At 32.8% G+C, this 16668-nt stretch overlaps 1 long non-coding RNA gene across 1 annotated transcript; it reads left to right on the forward strand.

Annotated features, from left to right (window-relative positions):
• The first annotated feature begins 224 nt into the window (after positions 1 to 224).
• On the forward strand, positions 225 to 3131 carry LOC143043102 (uncharacterized). Its single transcript, XR_012968194.1, has 3 exons — positions 225 to 590; positions 1545 to 1616; positions 2620 to 3131. It is a non-coding gene; the product is annotated as an uncharacterized LOC143043102 (long non-coding RNA).
• The last annotated feature ends 13537 nt before the right edge of the window (positions 3132 to 16668 follow it).

Genomic DNA, 16668 nt, shown 5'->3' on the forward strand with positions numbered 1-16668 from the left:
AACAAACATTTATAGTTAATTGACAGACATTAAAAATTCGATTTTAAATATATATCGCGGAAGTTACGGCCGAAACGGTATATTTATGCATCATAAATTGCAAATTTTGGTGAAAATATTTAGTTTTAGTATTCTGGTTGATGTGTTTGAAAACTTGCGCACAATTTATATACATATTTATAGGACTCATTATCTTACAAGCATGAACTGTCTTATCTGGCCGACCAAGTTTATGACTGATTCATGATTGATAAAGACACCAGAAAAGTGTATATTACAAAAGTTTACAATAACCTGCTACGTAATGAACATAGTGCTTGTAATATTGTGTTTATTTGTTTGTGTCGGTGATTGCAATCAGTCAAAACGACTTTTGATTAATACGGATCAATCGGCATTAGAAGATCGTTTTAGTCGATTAGAATCAGAGATACTCAACCAGAAAACATCACTTCAACATTTATTGACTGAAAACCAGCATTTGACGCTTGAAAATCAACTTCATACATCCACTGTCCAACAACTAAGTTCAGAAGTCCAGAAACTGTCGTTACAGCTGAAGACTTTATCGACATTGTCTAATACTGAATGTAAGTGTTTTGTATTATCGAGCGGGCCTATACTCGGCTTCTGTAAGTGTTTTGTATTATCGAGCGGGCCTATACTCGGCTTCTGTAAGTGTTTTGTATTATCGAGTGGGCCTATACTCGGCTTCTGTAAGTGTTTTGTATTATCGAGCGGGCCTATACTCGGCTTCTGTAAGTTTTTTGTATTATCGAGCGGACCTATACTCGGCTTCTGTAAGTTTTTTGTATTATCGAGCGGGCCTATACTCGGCTTCTGTAAGTTTTTTGTATTATCGAGCGGACCTATACTCGGCTTCTGTAAGTTTTTTGTATTATCGAGCGGGCCTATACTCGGCTTCTGTAAGTGTTTTGTATTATCGAGTGGGCCTATACTCGGCTTCTGTAAGTGTTTTGTATTATCGAGCGGGCCTATACTCGGCTTCTGTAAGTGTTTTGTATTATCGAGCGGGCCTATACTCGGCTTCTGTAAGTGTTTTGTATTATCGAGCGGGCCTATACTCGGCTTCTGTAAGTGTTTTGTATTATCGAGCGGGCCTATACTCGGCTTCTGAATGATAATCATTTCATACGGATTCAGAACATATCCAAAGTCAAGAGTTTGAGTGAGTATTGAAGATCGAGAGACCGTCCAAATTTTAACATTCAATGATGACAATCCGTGAGTCGACGTTGACATAGCAGAAATCATTATACACGTGTGTCTTAATTACTGACCGAGAGTCTGTGACCTTAATGAAACTCAGTATTCAATTATTTTTATTTGTATTAGTCTTCTTATATTTAAAAGTCATTTGAGTGTTAAGTTGGAATTCCAAAATGAGTCCTATTATTGGGGACCAAACAAATATCCCGAAAAAGTCGCAGAAATCTAATAATAAATATATATGTTTTTGCAATTGCGTTTGTGTGAAATATATTGCAACACATAAAACATTATATGTAGACTATATTTAACAGCACATGGTACAACATACGTACGATGGGCCAAGACTTCCTGTCCAAGTAACAATACAGAATTAGTTTATTCAGGTAAGCAGACAAATCTTCAAATACAGTTGAATGCTAAACAAGATTCCACAGGAGCAAATATACATTTGTAGTTCTAACAAAAGAATAATGAGCAGAATAAAACATATTCTAAAGAGTTATCCCAATCTTTTAGCACTTTGCTCTTGAAAACATAACCAAGGCATACATGAATTGATTAACGATATATCTGTACGTATATAAGTAACTTGCTTTACATTTTCTTCAATTTCTTTCATTTAAGGTTATTTGTGGTGTGAGTAAAGAATTGAGGTTTCTACATTTTTAATCATAGATACCTAAATCACTTCTTCCATCTGCCTTCTGTAGTCTCACTTCGAAAATGTTGCCTGTTCGAAATATATCCAATTGTATATTCTTTTTTGTTATTCAAAAGAATCCATCAACAAGAGTTCTACAGTGATCCAAAGTCCCCAAACTTTCATATGATACATAAACTACCCTAATATTTCACCTATTGACAACAAAAAAGCTATGCGTAGGAACTAGTTTGTTTAAATTTTGTATGTTCTTTCTGGCCGGGCCCACATTAGTGGTTCTATACCTAGAAAATTGAATCACACTTTGCTATTGTTTTTGCTGACTGGTTATGTGATCTTTAACCCTGCGGAAGTGACAAACAAAAACTATGAATTGGTAAATCTAAGATATCTATAATAATATTATCAAAAAAACATGCAGTTTATGGACAGAAGCCTTCTTTGATCATCGGTTTCATGTTTACTCGGCTATGTTATACTAAATTCAATAACGATTTATACATTAAAAACCATTTGTCAATGTAATGAAGTCAGTTTCACTGCTGTTTTTTCTTACCATTATCATGAAGAGTTTAATAAAATTGAAAATGGAAATGGGGAATGTGTCAAAGAGACAACAACCCGACCATATAACAGACAACAACAGAATGTCAAAAACTAACGCTATCCTACGTCCCTGAAATATGTAAGATTAAATTTATGCATCTTTTTATAACTTTTTGAAGGATTTGTTGGAGGAGGAATGTATAACGACAGAACTGCTGCTCCAGAGCCAGTATGCCTCCCTCTTGATCCTGATTTTGAAAGGACTACAGGTAATGATGCAGGTCGCATGTATGGAGGAGAGTACAATGATAACTTCTTTATTCAAAATGGCGATGGATTAGACGTTCCGTGTGCTGTTTGTCGGACGAGACTTGCATCTAGTGTTTTATTGATACCTGGTAAAACCCGATGTCATCCCGGTTGGAATAGAGAATATTACGGTTATTTATCTGGTAGTAGCCACGTCTATGTAGCTTCCGGTTCCTATGTATGTGCAGATATCCACCCAGAATACCTTACTGGCAGTGGAACTCACAGCGATGGAAAGCTATTTACAGCTGTATTGGCAAAGTGTGGATCACTTCAATGTCCACCATATAAAAACAATTATCCACTGACGTGTGTTGTCTGTTCTAAATAATGATAACTTGGAGACATTTATTATTATTAAAATACAAAATAAGAAATACAAGTTTGTTTACAAGATACAACACAAAATCTTCCCTGAAACTACTAGGCCAATTGAACAATTGTTGTCTTTTATTTCGAAACCGCAATGAATAAAGAAGTTGGACTTGTCAGAAATGGTCAAAATATTGAGATCTATCTACTCGACTACCACTTATTAAAGGAATAATTTCATCTTTTTATTTTTAAACAATTTTCTTATTATCTTAAAAAAAACATGCCAGATAGAGAGAAACTTTTAAGGAAAATTTATCAGCAAGACAAGATTAAATTTTTTTTTAGAATGCATGCCATGGTTGAAAACTTGCTCTTAAGCTGGGGTCACACATACACGATTTTTACTGCCGTCCTTGACAGGACCATTCCCGATTAAAATTTATTAAAAGTCTGATCAAGATCCTATGAATCGTGGATGGAAATTCAAACTTTAATTAAAATTTGTAAAAATTTTTTTTAATCACGACAACAATCAGATATTGTTCAGGAAGCGTCGATATTCAACCGTTTCCAAGCGAATTTATCCCGATAATCCCGTTCTAAATCCGCTTTTAATCCGATTTGTATCTTTCGCATGGTACTGAAAATTCGACCGAAACTGCCACGACTGCGTCCCGATTCTACCGAATGTAATTCGACAGAGATCAGATAGTGACAAGACAGGGAACCGACGCTGACGGAAGTTATCCGTTCGAAAACTGTCGACATACTCAGGATGATCTGGTACTGTCGGAACGTAATCCTATCACGGTCCGCTCTATCGCATTGCAAACGGCTTTGTCTGGTCTCAGTCGTATTGTATTCTGTAATTGTCGGGACTCTGGCGTGGGTATCATTGACGAATTTAGAATTAATAACGGGACTGTTTCGGAACGGCTTCGGCAAAAACGGTTCGCAATCGACAAGATCTGGATGCAATCTGGACTCAATCGGCAGAAAAACAGCAATGACAAATTTCGCCAGATCATTCCCGTTCCACAGGACACCGTCCCGAATACACAGAACATTGTTAGGAATTCGATCAGATACAGTAGAATCTGTCACGACATAGGCACGATTGTAATCCGACTAGACAAAATCGGCTGAGTTTCCCCGAATGTTACGGGACGCACCTAACTGTCGGGGTGCTTTGCCGAACTATTCGGACCCTTTCCGACCAGTATAGGAATTTGTTACGAACTAAAACGACTGCGTTCAGACAATAATAGGACATTCCAGACAATTGAGGATACTAATCCGACTTTTTCACTTTTCGTGTCGTATCGCTGTCTGATCTCAAACGGGAGCAATAATCGGCAATGTGTGAACCCCGCATTAACGACGATATCTCAGTCATTCCCAAAAAAATGGGTACAATTACAAAATTTCAGTGTCGCCGACAAATAACCACAAAATGCAAGCTTAACATATGTCACAGATAATCTTTTTCGTGTTCTAAGTGATTAATATGTATACTAAAATAAAATTATATTCTTTTGTGATGTATATCGTAAATATATTTGTGTGATTTTCTATTCAATATACGGAAATCACACGAATTCCGAATGTCGCCAAGAAAAACTCCAAATATCGGTGTGAATTAAAATACTTCATTTCATCTAAACCATGATTAGATTTGCTTTTTTTATTTGACACTATATTGATTTTTATCCACAAAAATATTTTAGAATCAAAAGTTATAATATACACTTTGATTTACCCATTAAACCAATGTCGCCGATAAACGTATAACCTACCGTAACGTATCTTTAGGTACAGTCAAAAAATATTTATATGATTGGAAATCATGCCCAAAGTGACTTTAAGCAAAGTTGATACATCAAATTTTAAAATCCTGCCTTTAACTTTTATTGCAATGAAACGAAAAATTAAAAAAAATCTTCTCTTTTTCTTTTTTTCGATTGTCGCATATAAGAATCCAACCTACGTAACGCGTATTTTGGAACGCACTAACCAAGAACAAATCAAAATGATGATTATTTCATTGAAAGCACCCATAAAGCTTCTCAATAATCAGTTTTTAGAAAGCAACTCAACAATATTGTTACATATTTCCATGTATAATGTAAATAAAACTAACCTCCGTTTAAATAACCTCCGTGACGCAGTTATTTACAGTTAAGTTGTCAGACTTTTTTTTATCAGTATCAGCGTCTGCCGACACTGCCGAAAGTCATTTTTGTAGCAGACATCATTTATTTTAAAGAAAACAGACAAACAAAATACAGATTTTGAGAAAAAAAATGTTGTTTTGAGAAAGGTAGGTTAACTTGTTTTTTCCCTATTATGTGAGCAACATTATAACGTTTAATAAACGTTATATCAGCCATTTTCTTATATTTAAAATAGTCTACAACACAACTTGTGTAATTACGACGACAATCATAACTTTAACAGCGGTTTATGGCAAACATTTTCAAGATCATTTAGGACTCATCAATGTAACGGAGGTTATGCAAATAAAAAAAATCTAAAGATGCATGTAAACACGATCATACCAATTTAAATTCTTGTACATTGTTATAGATATCAAATAAGTCCATCAATTATCACTAATAAAAATCAAAAGGTGATGTCAATCATAGACGACATCATTGATTTACGTTACGGAGGATAGAAATTTAAGGAAAAAAAGTTTTTTTCTCTAACAGGACTTTACTCTTTTTAGATAACGATTTACTAAGAAAAATGTTTAATTCTGTTGTCTTGTTTGTCATTTAATTCCAATATTTACATTCATTTATATGTTTGCTGTTGGTAAGAACTTGCATTGTCCGTTATGGAGGTTTTAAATGTCGTTACGGAGGATAGAAATTTTCGAAATGAAACTATTTTGACTCCAAAACTTCATAGTTGAGTGTAATACATACATTATGTTGTGAAGGAAGATGACATTATCTGTATAAAGCTAACAAGAGTGCACACGCTGAAATGTCTCGCCTTCTATACTAATCATTGATATTATGTTGATAGTCCTAAGTATAAAGCTAAGCTTTATTACAACTGTCACATAAACTTAACATTAACCAAGATAACTAAACAAAGACACCAATGAACCTTGAAAAAGAGGTCCAGGTCAGATGAACCATGCCAGGCAGACAGGTACAGCTAACAATGCTTCTATACAACATATATAGTTGACACATTACTTATAGTTTAAGAAAAATAGACCAAAACACAAAAACTCAACACTGTGCAATGAACCGTGAAAATGAGCTCACAGTTAAATAAAACCTGCTCGACTGACATAAAGATCATAAAATATTTCCATACACCAAATATAGTTGACCTATGGCATATAGCATTAGATAAAAAGACCAAAACTCAAAAACTTAACTTTGACCACTGAACCATGAAAATGAGGTCAAGGTCACATGACATCTGCCCGCTAGACATGTACACTTAACAATCATTCCATACAACAAATATAGTAGACCTATTGCATATGGTATGAGAAAAACAGACCAAAACACAAAAATTTAACTATAACCACTGAACCATGAAAATGAGGTCAAGGTCAGATGACACCTGCCAGTTGGACATGTACACCTTACAGTCCTTCCATACACCGAATATACTAGCCTTATTGCTTATAGTATCTGAGATATGGACTTGACCACCAAAACTTAACCTTGTTCACTGATCCATGAAATGAGGTCGAGGTCAAGTGAAAACTGTCTGACAGACACGAGGACCTTGCAAGGTACGCACATATCAAATATAGTTATCCTATTACTTATAATAAGAGAGAATTCAACATTACAAAAAAATTGAACTTTTTTTTTCAAGTGGTCACTGAACCATGAAAATCAGGTCAAGGACATTGGACATGTGACTGACGGAAACTTCGTAACATGAAGCATCTATATACAAAGTATGAAGCATCCAGGTCTTCCACCTTCTAAAATATAAAGCTTTTAAGAAGTGAGCTAACGCCGCCGCCGTAGCCGCCGGATCACTATCCCTATGTCGAGCTTTCTGCAACAAAAGTTGCAGGCTCGACAATAAAATTAAGTTGAACAGTATTCGGTTTAGGTAAAACATATTTTTGAGTGAAAGTTCATGAATCGTTACGGAGATTTTGACAAGAACAAGCCCATTTGACTAAAAGAAACATATAACTTGATAGAAAACAGTTTTTTTAGTTTGTAATGTCAATAAATTGTTTAGAAAAGCTAGCATTAAAGAGTTAAATGTTACTATGTATCAGCATTCAGATACTGGTTTGATATCAACCTCCGTAACAAAGATGGGGGTGTAGATTAATACAAGCATAAAAAATACATACAAGTGATTCAAAACATAAATAATAGGGTTTTTTTCTGGAAAGCTGTATTATGAAACTAAAATAATATACAGCATAACATTTCATTAGTTTAAATTTATTACTAAATAAGTTGTGAAAACTACTTATTTGAATTATTTTTTAAACACTATATTAATTCAGACCTTAAAATTGGTATTTGCTTTCAATATATACAGAATAATACGTATGAATCAGTTTGCTATGGTGGTAAATGTAACCCATTTCACATGAGCCTGGATTTAAATCTTGTGTTTTTCTCTAATGCAATTTTTAAGATGACTTTATACAACACTAACCTCCGATACGTTCATACTTACCTTGTCTTACAAAAAATACTAAAACTAGAAAACAACTAAAATGGTGTAAGTAAAAATTAAAAAAATGACAGACTAGATATAGACACAGAAGAAAACAACACTCTCTCTCTGCTCAGTTGAAATTTATTTTTTAACAGTGTCTACATTCGAATTGTACCCATTTTTTGGGAATGACTGATCTATACTATTAAACGAGAAGACCTCATTTTGTGTGTCTCTTCTCTTCCTCCCACAATATATTACTCATGATGCCTCTGTGTTATATTTGCGTTTATCTGCATGTATACTATGATTAATATACTATTATAATATATAGAGACTCTCTATACAATATAGCAGTGAGTTTCCGTCATCAAACCGACTTTTAAAAGTCAGACATGACTACCAGTTTTAACATTGATAACCAATCGTATGATAGATAAAAAGAAATGATAAATAAATAAGCCAATCAGAGCGTTGTCCATATCGTGGTTTTTAGATCGTTAGAAACACTACTATTATACCTCGGTTTTAACTTGCACACAATTTTCATATTAAGTACTCGGACGGGGACAAGACAATTATTTTCACGTTTATCTGCATTATCCACATGTATACTATGATTAATATACTACTATAATATATAGAGACTCTATATAATATAGCAGTAACCGCCATGAAGAAGAAACTTTATATAGTTAATAGAAAATTAAATACACTTTAATATTTATAATATAGATATGAAACGTATGTTCAAAGTATACAGAAACGCGAAAGTAATGGAATGTAACAGAAAACAAAATAATAACTGACTTTTGAAAAAAAAGAGAGGGCTTAGAAATATTGTCATGTCTCCATGTATTGATATCATTTCTTTTAAAAATTCTCTAGAATTATTATTTTTACAAAAAAATTAGCCTAAAATAGTTAACATACTTTCAACCAAGCTTAAAATGTCTGCAATTTCGTTTTAAATGTAAGTCAAACAGGACGTCCGGTTTTAAACTTGCACATGATCGAATTTCATAAGAGTACTCGAGGACAGGACAATAATTATAGCGTTGATAGAGACTCTGCAAATAATATAGAAGGGATCATCTAGGAGAAGAAATTCATAGTTAATAGCAAATACACTTATTTATAGTATACGTATGTTCATAGTATACAGAAACGCGAAAATCTCACAAGCTCTAATTTCGCGGGTGTGTTCTAGTTTTTTTTTAAACTAGAAAACATCGAGAGGAAAGCAGGAACAATTATCAGCAACACACGATCAACAAAATTGAGATTTCTGTCATTTATCTATTCAAGTCTGCCATGTTCGATGGTGTCCCTTGTTCTAGATGCAAATAAAACCTGTAGGTAAGCTACACATATTCTCATGAGTCTCTATAGTTATTTCACACCAATGACGAGGTAACCCAACACAAAAAGTTTTCCAAACATATTAAGATTTAGTTCTTAGTCGCAAACAAATACTTAGCCTGCTCCTTCACTTACTTACTATATATATACAGATAGAAAAAAATAAGATATGATTTTTTTTAATCATTAATGAAGTAACTCTCGCTGGTTTTCTGACATTTTAGCAGGTACTTTTCTCATGTTACCTATATATGCTTCTCAAGGCAAGAGAATGACTGAAAGTTAAGAAATTCGACTGTTACCTACATGCTGCTCAATACAAGTACTAGTAAGAGAGATTGACTCTACTATCGACTACGCGGTTCCTTATCTACTGTTACTTTCAAGCTGCTCAATGCAAGTACTATAGAAAGGGATTGACTCTGGCAAAGTTTCAAATTTGAGATTATGTTTGACAACTGTAATACACAAGGAATGATACATTTTAAGTTGTCAATAGGAACTTAGTCTAAATTTAATATTTTATATATTTGAACTTTAAATGAAAGTTCATGCACTAGTCAGATGACATTGGCATCCTATCTAAATGGTCAAGTTTTGCATCAACATAAAAATAAAAGTACACCTAACATATATAATCACTGCGAAACAAAGATCGAAGGTACCTACTCGTACAATTAGTCATGGATTAATGCCATTATATTTTTAACTACATATTGAAATGTAATTGAGGCACATACGGGTCATTACAACATATATCTTATAAAACAATTGGATCGGAAACATAAGGTCATTGTAGAAGGTCAAACAGATAGTTAACCTTAATGATGTGTGTTTATGTAATAAGAACAAACTGAGGAGATTCAATTTTCCGAAGAAGAACAAGCGTATCCATACATAATAATAATGTTTTAATATCGTGCTTGTATTAAGAAATATGTATATATGAATGAACGAAAAGTGGCGCGGCAGTCCCAGGTTAGACTAAAACAAATTCTCAAACTCAAAAGACAACTTCGAGACTCCATTCTAAATTCATAAAATCCCCAAAATAATCTGCGAGGCATCAACAACTGCTATTTGTAAATGTTCATACGTGAGTAAAAATAAAAAAATGTATGATGTAAAATTACGGTAACTTGCTTTATCAATTAATAATGATATGCCTGGTGATAATATGGTTTTATCATTCTTTTTATGATAATGGATGCGTTTTAGATCATTTTTCTGTCTTTAACGTAATGTAAGAGTGATATAATAAAAGTAAACTAAAACCTTTATCAAGGTTCTTTTTTTCTCTCTCAAATGTTTATCAAAATGTATTACATAACACAACATATAAAGGGAATGGCCAGAATATGTGTCTGTTTTATTTTGGCTTTAAAGTAAACGTCACTAACACGTATGGTTTAAGGTGTGATGAATGTGTTTTTCTTGATTTGCCTGCAAAACCCTAAAATTAATAGATAAAAAAAACTCCTTACAAAATGTTATAACAGTCATATAAATATTCGTCACTTTTCGCATACTATTTCTAAAACCATAATATTTTGAAGAATTATAGTTGCATGGATAATTCAAAATGGCCCTGGTAGAGAGTTACACACTTTATTTATAAAATCAATGCAGATATGAAGCTTTTCAATATATATCTCACTTTTGTTTTCGTACACTTCTGTATAATTGCAGGAAAAGGAAATAAAACTAGTTTTGTAATTGCTAGCAATAACGGGTGGCACCCTCATTGCCAGAGTAACGGCAGTATTGAAAATGCTAACGTCAAATAGTGAATATACACATCGCGGCAAATTTGTAGGATTTAATAATGTCCTCCATGAAAAAATGTCCACTGGACACATTTTGACAATATTTACTTATTTAAATGTGTCCTGGACACAATTTCCTATGAAAACATGTCATCAGGTATGAAAAAGTGTCCATGAACATGGACATTATTCACTACCATAATATTGTCCAGGTGGACATTTTTTTTCACAGGACATTGTGTCCGCCAGGGCATTTTTTGATATGATTAAAGTATTAAATGATATCCATTGCCTTGTTATTACTGGACGCATTTTAACTTAAATTACAAACTTGAATTAATTGTTACTTTGACATAAAAATTGTCTCGTTGGCACTCATACCATCCTTATCTTCATATCTATATTTTTTAATATAATTATATACATGTTAGATGCTGTTCCATTTTATTTTACTTTGAGGACACAATTAAATAACATTCACTACGAAAATTTGTTCTGCAGATGGACCATATTTCATAACTGTTGCTGTAAAATGCTGTCCACTTAGGAGACAATATTTCATGGCAATGGACATTTTTTTACATTTTTATCGGGGCCTATTATAGCTGACTATGCGGTATGGGCTTTGCTCATTGTTGAAGGCAGTACGGTGACCTATAGTTGTTAATGTCTGTGTCATTTTGGTCTTTTGTGGATAGTTGTCTCATTGGCAATCATACCACATCTTCTTTTTTTATATTATTTATTTTCTATTGCCTTCTTATCTGACATAATAAATATTATAAAGTTCTTCATATTTGATTTTACACTTCCTTCTTATTGTTATTATTTCATTGTCATTACCATTTGCTGGGAATTTCTTAGAACTTAAATTTCTCTATATTCACTTCCATCCATTATTCATTTGTTTACATTTGTATATTGATCAATTTCTCATCAATCCTTCATATTTTAATTAAAATTCAAGTATAATAAAACTTTGTAATGACCTTTGTATTACTTCCCTTGGAGGACACAATTTAATAGCAACTACTATGAAAATTTGTCCTGTGAGTGGACACTATTTCATATTGTTAGCAGTAAAAATCTGTCCTTTTGAGGGACACCATTCTTTGGCAATGGACATTATTAAATATCAAATTTCAATGAAAAATTGTCCATGTGGACACTTTTTCATAGGACACTATTATGTCTTACAAATTAACATTTTTGCAAAGTTTCATTAAGTTTGGAGCATTTTGAATTTTTGCTGATCCCATGGTAACAGCGGTCATTTTGAAAATTCTAATATCCAATAACAATTCTGCACATACCAGGTACGTTTCTGTTAATTTCAGAAGTTTGGAACATTTTGAAGATTTTGAATTTTTTGCTGTTTCCGTGGTAACAGTGTCCATTTCCAAAAATCCTATGACAGATGCAACATTGGGGCATGCTAAGTTACATATCCATAGAGTTTTATTGGATTTGAACTTATATATATTCTTTAAGAAAATGTAGCTTTCAAGTATTTTCCCATAGGGTCAATGATAAACTTTCGTGTTTCAATGACAATGACTGCCATTTTGGAACTTCTAAATACTGTCTGTGTATCTAGGTATACTAGGTAACATTTCTATAAAGTTACATTATATTGGATCTTAGAATAAAGGATTTAGATTATTATTTTTTTCCGACGTAGTCGGTATAGTTTCGGTTTGTGCCCTTTGAACTTAAGGATGCTTAACTATGGCAACAGAATACGCATGCTCGAAAATCCTTTCTGTGATTGGACAAAATGCTGTCATGGTGGGTGATTTGGTTGTGTTTGAAAAAACGTCTCGTTAATTATATCGTGATGGAAAGCAAGTGAAAAACTATAAATATTTGAACTAGATCTTACAAAGATTTATATTTTTATTAAAATAATTGTTTCTCCAATAGCTCTTTGCATCCGTGACAGCTGTTTATTCGGGACAATTATATAATTTTTAATGTAAACTTTGTTGTACTAACGTACATGACTTTTAGAACGCACCTACGCATGTGAGATTTCTGCGGGGTTTTGGTGAATGTAAACAGAAAGATACAAGGACCGAGAATACTGAACACAAATAGAGAAAACGTTATTTAAATGGTATCTTTGTGCTTCTGAAGGTTATCGAAATGATAGTTTTAAACATATACTCAAATTTAAATACGTCGAATATCTTTTTTAAAGATAGTTCTTGTTTTACAATTTTTTTTCATGGCAACCGTGGCCATCTTGCACATTCCATAGTCACATGTACAACTTCACATACTGGTTAACATTATGGCATAGTTCCATCAACATTGGTACATTCAATTCCGAGAACAGGCAAGAACATAATGTGTGGAAGAACATTAAAAATAAGGAAAAAAAGAAACGTAGAAAAACAATAAGTCACCCCAACGCCATTGAGGGTGCAATAATTTGACAAACAAACAAAACCGAAACGAACAAATAAGCAAACAGAAAAGAAAAGGCAAAACAAATAAACAAGCAAAATTCAATAAACTAAGATTCCTTATTTTGATTTACATTATGAAAGGTAATTTGAACAGTTTGTGTAATTTGTAAAAAAAAATTACTAATGATAATAACAAAATTGAGAATGGAAATGGGGAATGTGTCAAAGAGACAACAACCCGACCATAGATCAGACAACAGCAGAAGGCCACCAATGGGTCTTCAGTGCAGCGATAAACTTCCACACCCGGAGGCGTCCTTCAGCTGGCCCCTCAACAAATATATATATATATACTAGTTCGGTGATAATGAACGTCATACTTAACTCCAAAATGTGCAAGAAGCTAAAATTAAGAATAATACAAGGCTATAACAAAGGCCAGAGGCTATTGACTTAGAACAGGCGCAAAAAACCCTCCCCCTATACCTCTAGCCAATGTAGAAAAAACAAACGCATGTAACAATACGCATAATAAAACTCAGTGTAAGGGAAGTCCGAGCCCGATGTCAGAATAGGTAACAAAAGAAACTAAACAAAATGACAATAATATACATCAATTAACAAAGGACTACTAGCAGTTACTAACATGCCAGGTCCAGACCTCAATTCAACTGATTGAAAGATTATGTCTTCATCATATGAATATCAAGCACAATCCCTCCCGTTAGGGGTTTAGTATTATATCATTATTAACTATATGAGAAGAACATAGCTCGTGTCATGCCAACAACTGGTTTTAAAATAAATATGTTTTATTCCGATGCAAAGACCCTATAAGTGAATCAATATTAAAGCCTAATATGCAATCTTTAATGACATGACAACAGTATTGTAACTATATACCTTATTAATAAATCCGTTTAAGAGGTTTGTTAGCTTTTGAGGTGAATACTGACATGTTTGTGCTTTGTAAAGAATATTACCATGAAAGATAAGATGTAAAATACCTAAACGTATATAAGATGTCTACATGTTGAGTTATTTTTACGAATGATAACCTCATGCCGATGATAAAGTTTAGTAAATGTTTTGACAAGTTTGTGATAGCGAAAACCATGGTGTAATTATTTTTCGATAATGCATAAATGATAAAATGTTATCTGGTAAAAATTAAAGTGCAAATATAGTATCAAAGCATGTCCAATTGACATAGTTTTTTTGTTTGTAATGAAATATACCACCAGAACCATAAAATTGTTATATGAATGAAAAGCAATCTTTTATTCGGTTAAGGGATGTAACTAGTCCAAAAATGTGCGATGCATAGGAAACGAATAATCGATATTTCTGAGAATAAACTTGTTTTCGCACAAGATGAGATAACTGCAAATAAACCTGTTTTTGCAAAAGATAAGATACCTCCAGAAAAAAACATGTTTTTGCAAAAAATTGTTATTGCTGAAAACAAGACTGTTTTTTTCATATATTTATCACTAAAATTCAAGCGACTATGATAACTAATGTCTATTAATGTTGGTTGTTCTTTTATATTCCAAGATGAATGTGGACCTTTATATAACAAACACAAAGAATGAACCAAGGTACTTCTTTGAATAAATAAACTCACCTATATGTTTTTGCTAATGGTTGGAAAAGAGTTACCCCCTTTTCAGGAAAACCAAACAAAATGTCTCATTAAATTTTCCTGTCTATATATTTACGGAGCCCCGCTGGGGACATGCAAAGAAAAAATTATATTTTGTGCGCACAAAATAACATATTGTGCGCACACCCAAATATTATATTGTGCGCACAATTTAAATATATTGTATTCCTGCAATGACCATTTCTTAATCTCATAAATACAAATTGACGATGGGTACAAATGTATGTTACATGCAGGTCAAGAAAACACATGCGCGTGTTGCAAAAATTAGCTTATGTTATATATACTTATTTCAGTAGAGTATCATTTGTATGACTTATAATTTAAATTGACCAACAAACTTCAATATTTCCATGCAACCTGCGTTTGCTTACTTTTCTTCGATTTTACGATCTTAAACTGGGCAAGGCTACTGTATAAACCAGTTACTAAGTAACGGTTTTTAAGTACAATCTAAACGTAAAACAACATATTTATCATGTTTTGAATGTAAATCGAATTAATAAAAGAAGAAGATTTTATGTATTTATAGAAACATAAACTTCAAATTATCACTGATCCACGCAGAGGAAAAAAAAGTAAGACATAACACAATCAGAAGATGTTAAATATAAAAGTAGAATCTATCTATAGACGATATCATGTTATCATAGTTTCTAAAATCGTCTGTTTCCCATCAGTCAAACCCTGTCGATCTTTATCGCAATGCCAATTAACGTTACATACAAACAGTATATAACACGGCCAGTAATCTTTACATGGGGTACTTATTTGTTAAGGAGTGAGGGGTGCTACATATCAAGATAGCAAGACACTTTTTTGTATGGTCTTTTCCTGTTCTTTGTCTTCTGATTTCAGTGAACGAATTTAACCTTCAAAAGATGACCAGTTTGGTATTGATATACGAATTTTGTCGGATTTCGTTGATTTCTTTCTAAGACGTCATCTTCTATTTGTACTTTTCAGGCGACGAATTTTCAAACAGATGTATTTAAAACAAAAACAAAAAAGGTTTTATTAACAAATATACCATTATTAATTGTATCGAATTTTGTTGATTGTTTTAAGCTGTCATCTTCTCGTACTTTTCATGGGACGATTTTCCAGCTGACGTCTTTAGAACACAAAAAAGAGAGTATTTTTTAAAACAAATAAACATGACCCTTCATGCATTAAAATTATAATGACTGCTTTCGAGTTTTCAATAAGCCTTTTTATTTAGAAGAAAATAGGCAAAGAAATTCGCTTCAAACGCACCTTGATAGATTTGATATTTGCCATTATTAACAACAATATAAACAAAAGAAATATTTGTTTGACCAAATAGATCAAATTTTCGAGATTTTCCCTCCAGGTAGAACATTTGATTGTTGCAGACGACTCAAATTTTTCCAATGCAGTTACCACCCCTCAAATTAAAAATCGACTAAGTTTGTTTTTAAAAATACATTTCTAGAAAGAATTTTCCAGTGGAAACAACGATAACAAACGATACAAACAATACACTTTGAATTTAAACTCTCCTGGTAAAAGTTATTACTTAAAAACCAATACAATTTCAAGGTACATCATTTTTATATTTAAAGAAACTTTTATCAGTAAAGTTTCAATGCAGAAAGAAGTTCACCTAAAAATCAGATGTTAAAAATAAAGAAGTTATCTATTTAATATGTTGTATTTTCATAGATAAAATATACCAGATGCTATATTTACATTATATTCGAACTTTGTTGA

This window comes from Mytilus galloprovincialis, chromosome 8 (genome assembly GCF_965363235.1).
Source record: "Mytilus galloprovincialis chromosome 8, xbMytGall1.hap1.1, whole genome shotgun sequence".
NCBI classification, from domain to species: Eukaryota; Metazoa; Mollusca; class Bivalvia; order Mytilida; family Mytilidae; genus Mytilus; species Mytilus galloprovincialis.